This window comes from Notolabrus celidotus, unplaced genomic scaffold (genome assembly GCF_009762535.1).
Source record: "Notolabrus celidotus isolate fNotCel1 unplaced genomic scaffold, fNotCel1.pri scaffold_230_arrow_ctg1, whole genome shotgun sequence".
In the NCBI taxonomy this organism is placed as follows: Eukaryota; Metazoa; Chordata; class Actinopteri; order Labriformes; family Labridae; genus Notolabrus; species Notolabrus celidotus.
In genome coordinates, this window is record NW_023260078.1 from 46,921 (window position 1) to 51,920 (window position 5,000).

A 5,000-nucleotide genomic window follows, 5' to 3' on the forward strand; every position below is an offset into this window, starting at 1 on the left:
CCGGGGGCCTGCTCAGACTCACATAGTGCTGTATGTTGTCGATCATGGTGTCCAGACTGCCTCTGCGTCCTGTGTACTCAACGATCATGGTCTCCACATGGCGTTCACTCTCTCTCCGACCTATCAAACAAACGTCACAGGTTAGATTCCCACCGCGTCAGAGGCGGAGCTTATCTGACCCCGAGGAACTGTCCAATTCTGATCTTTAACCCGCCAAAATAAAAGCCTTCTTACCTTGCCCTTATTTAGGCTCAACAGCAGAGTGACGAACAGCTGACCCAGGACCACACCATGAGGAAGCCCAGGTACTGAGGAGAGGAGCAGGGTCAGGTCAGGTGTCAGAAACATCATGTGTTAGTGTTAAACACTCAGAGGTCACAAGAGGTCGGACTCACGATCAGCACAGTCGAACTCTTTACCAGCTGAGATACAGCCAATCAAACTGACCACGCCCACCACGGCGCCAATCAAAACAGCCCGCCCCCACTGTGCGCAGCTCATCTGTAAACACACACACACACACACACACTGTTCTTCCTGCTGACACCTGATTGGTCGACACTGCTCAGCACTTTGCGATGCTAATGAAGTTAATGCAGCTAATGCTATGCTAACACTTTCGTTGGCTCCAGCGGTGTTACCTGAGGGGAGGACAGCCAGCAGGTTCCCCTTGTAGAACAGGATCCATACCAAGAGAAGAGACTCAGACCCAAAGCCTGCAGAGAGGGGTCAGGGGTCAGAGGTCAGAGGTCAAACCAATCCTGGACAAAAAAAACCCCCACTCATTTTTAAAGGTTTCTGAGTCAACCTCAGGAAAGTCTGAACACGGCACACTTTAACAAACACAAACAAATCAAAGCCACATCGTGAAGGGGGTCAGGAGGAAGATATCTGTCGCTCCCTTACTCACCCCTCCTGTTGGTGAAGTTACGGTGGACTCTGAGGACAAAGCTCCTGTGATGCAGGGTAAGTGTGATCCTTTATTTGTCAAGTCCACACGTGTACCCCCTTTACGCCCTGCTGTGTTGAATACTTGATTCTGATTGGTCAAACCTCAGACAGACAGGGATTAAAGAGTCACCAGAGAGACAACCTGACCCCTCACAGGGGGCTCCAGCTAGTGGAGGGAGGCTGAACTACAGCTCCATCTAGTGGAGGGAGGCTGAACTACAGCTCCAGCTAGTGGAGGGAGGCTGAACTACAGCTCCAACTAGTGGAGGGAGGCTGAACTACAGGTCCAGCTAGTGGAGGGAGGATGAACTACAGCTCCAACTAGTGGAGGGAGGATGAACTACAGGTCCAGCTAGTGGAGCGAGGCTGAACTACAGCTCCATCTAGTGGAGGGAGGCTGAACTACAGCTCCAACTAGTGGAGGGAGGCTGAACTACAGCTCCAGCTAGTGGTGAGAGGCTGAACTACAGCTCCAGCTAGTGGAGGAGGCTGAACTACAGCTCCAGCTAGTGGAGGGAGGATGAACTACAGGTCCAACTAGTGGAGGAGGATGAACTACAGCTCCATCTAGTGGAGGGAGGATGAACTACAGCTCCAGCTAGTGGAGGGAGGCTGAACTACAGCTCCAGCTAGTGGAGGGAGGATGAACTACAGCTCCAGCTAGTGGAGGGAGGCTGAACTACAGCTCCAGCTAGTGGAGGGAGGATGAACTACAGCTCCATCTAGTGGAGGGAGGATGAACTACAGTCCAGCTAGTGGAGGGAGAATGAACTACAGCTCCATCTAGTGGAGGAGGCTGAACTACAGCTCCATCTAGTGGAGCGAGGATGAACTACAGCTCCTCTAGTGGAGGGAGGATGAACTACAGGTCCAGCTAGTGGAGGGAGAATGAACTACAGCTCCATCTAGTGGAGGGAGATGAACTACAGGTCCATCTAGTGGAGGGAGAATGAACTACAGCTCCATCTAGTGGAGGGAGGATGAACTACAGGTCCAGCTAGTGGAGGGAGGATGAACTACAGGTCCAGCTAGTGGAGGGAGGATGAACTACAGGTCCAGCTAGTGGAGGGATGAACTACAGGTCCAACTAGTGGAGGGAGGATGAACTACAGGTCCAACTAGTGGAGGGAGGATGAACTACAGGTCCAACTAGTGGAGGGAGGATGAACTACAGGTCCAACTAGTGGAGGGAGATGAACTACAGGTCCAGCTAGTGGAGGGAGGATGAACTACAGCTCCAGCTAGTGGAGGGAGGCTGAACTACAGCGACTACACGACATGAGAACACATTACAGACCTGCAGGAAATAGAAGAACTTGTTTAACTGAGTAACTCTGACTCATGAAGGTGACGATGTTTAATCATTGAGTCTTCTCTGTTTACTTCATGCCGTTCAGTGAGCTTGATGTGAATCAGAATCCTTCAGGGTGAGCAGACTCCTCTGCTCTGCGTCGGGGTCCTGCTCACCCTGCTGGATTCTAGTTTACATAACCACCTGTTCACTGTACGTTACCCCTCACACCTCACACACCTCACCACCTCACCACCTCACACACCTCACACACCTCACACACCTCACACACCTCACACCTCACACCTCACACACACCTCACACACCACCTCACACCTCACACACCTTACACCTCACACACCTCACACACCTCACACACCTCACACACCTCACACACCTCACACACCTCACACGCAACACCTCACACGCAACACCTCACACCTCAGACCTCAGACCAGGACTGCGAGTCCAGACTGAGGGTTTTCACGGTGACGTTCGAACAGCGTCTGTTTGTTTCTGGTCTCACCAGGAAGATGAAGTTCAACATGGCAGAGAAGAACGTCAGCAGCTGGATCTTCACCTCCAGCTTCATCTTCCTCCCTCAGCAGCTCCAACACTGTATCCGGACTTTATCAGGACCTTATCAGGACTGTGAGGACGTGATCAGGTCCGCTACGTTCAGGAGAAACTTTGGAAGTCCAGGTGTGTTTGAGAGGTATGTACCAGGACCCACAGCAGGAAGACTCTGATCCTGTCTGAGCCTGTGCTGAGATCAAGTCCACTTCCTTATAGTCTGATCATTCATTAAACCTACACACACACACACACACACACCACACACACACACACCACACCACAGACAGAGACCAGGAAGAAGGAAACAGAGTGTGTGTTCCTGTAACTCTGCTCCTCTCCCCCTTCACTCTCAGGTCCTGCAGCGTCCCCCGTCAGGTCCTGGGGCCTCAGTGTGACCCCCCCCCCCCCCCCCCCCCCAACAGCAGTTAATGAGATCTACAAGCAGCCGGGGTGACCTTTGACCTCCAGTCAACACAAACATGTTACATCCAGAGGAGTCTCTAACCGTCTCACAGAGGTCAGAGGTCACATCTTGGCCTCGTTCCCACGCACGCACATCGTGTTTTTACTGCCGGGCCGACGGCCAATCAGACGCAGCCATTCATCACAGCACTGTTACCGTGGTGACGCCTTCCTCACAGAGTTCAACTTGACATCATGACATCACCAGAGCACCTGTGACATCACCAGAGCACCTGTGACATCACCAGATCACCTGTGACATCACCAGAGCACATGTGACATCACCAGATCACCTGTGACATCACCAGGAAGTTGAGTAAGCGTTACAAAAGAAAAATAAAATCCTGCTCTCTGATTGGCTGCAAGCTTCCTGTTACATCTACACCTGTGCACACCTGAAACTGTAGGTAACCACGACAACAGCACCCATCAATCAGACTGCTCATTCAAGGTTTTCAAAGAACCAATGAATCCACATGATTCAAGGCCCCAGAAATCCTCTTCAAGGATCCCTGGAATCATCTTCAAGGACCTCTACAGCTGAATCAACCCTGACCCAGCATCTTCAAGGACCTGGAGCCCCCTGAAGACTTCTTAAAGGACATCTGGAACTGCTTCAAGGACTTCCTGAAGTAGACCAGCCCTAATGGAACATCTTCAAGGACCTCCTAAAGTAGACCAGGCCCTAATGGAACATCTTCAAGGACTTCCTGAAGTAGACCAGGCCCTAATAGAACATCTTCAAGGACTTCCTGAAGTAGACCAGGCCCTAATAGAACATCTTCAAGGACCTGGGACTACTTATAGATCACCTGAAAATCATCCAAGGACCCCATAAATGATTCAACGGCTCCTTCAGTTTCTATAAGAACTCTCAAAGCCTTCTAAGCATTTTAAAGGACTTCTAGAAGTCCAGACCTTTATCAAAACCCACTGTAACACCTGTAAGGACCTGAAAACATCTCAGGGACCCGTTAACATCCTTTGAGGATTACTGGATAACCTAAAGGCATCCTGGAACTTATTTAAGGACCTCTGTCACTAAATCAAACCCTGATGAAACAGTCAAGTGAATGGACTCAAGGCCCCCCGTTAACACAAAGGGAACCTTGGAACAGCCTTGAGTTCCCTTCAGGATCAAGACCTCCAGAAAACTCTTCAAATCTCAGGACTGATTCAAGGCCTTCAAAACTCCTGGGTTAGGCTGTACTGAGTTAATTCACACACACACACACACACACACACACACACACACACACACACCACACACACACACTTGTACAGTGTGTTTCTCAGCAGGAAGAATCCCTGACAGCTCGATCCTCACCCCCCCCCTCACCCTGAGGCATGCTGGGAACTCTGGGAGTCTAAATCTCTCTCTGTGAGGAGGTGGCAGGTTAAACCCTCATGCGGTCTGTCAGGCTGATCTGACGTCAGTGTTTGATGGTTACCATCTGCTGTTTCCTTGGCAACAGTTTATCACTACACAGAGAAACATGTCACAGTGATTAACTTCATCCTTCACTGAACGGGGCCGTCTGATTGGACAGAAGCTCTGCAGCCTGTAGACAAATCACAGGGCAGAGATATGACTTCATATTCATCCATGACACAAAAACCAAAGACCATCAAACACAGGAGACCAAAAACCTTCAGTTCCTCCAAGTCCACAAGCAGGGGTTCTCAAACTCTTTGGATCCAGGGACCCCTTACAGGGAGA

At 50.6% G+C, this 5,000-nt stretch overlaps 1 long non-coding RNA gene across 1 annotated transcript; it reads right to left on the bottom strand.

Annotated features, from left to right (window-relative positions):
• Positions 1–17: 17 nt before the first annotated feature.
• Positions 18–470, bottom strand: LOC117809105. Its single transcript, XR_004630434.1, has 3 exons — positions 396–470; positions 235–308; positions 18–120 (listed from the first exon to the last, which is right to left on the bottom strand). It is a non-coding gene; the product is annotated as an uncharacterized LOC117809105 (long non-coding RNA).
• Between the last annotated feature and the right edge of the window lie 4,530 nt (positions 471–5,000).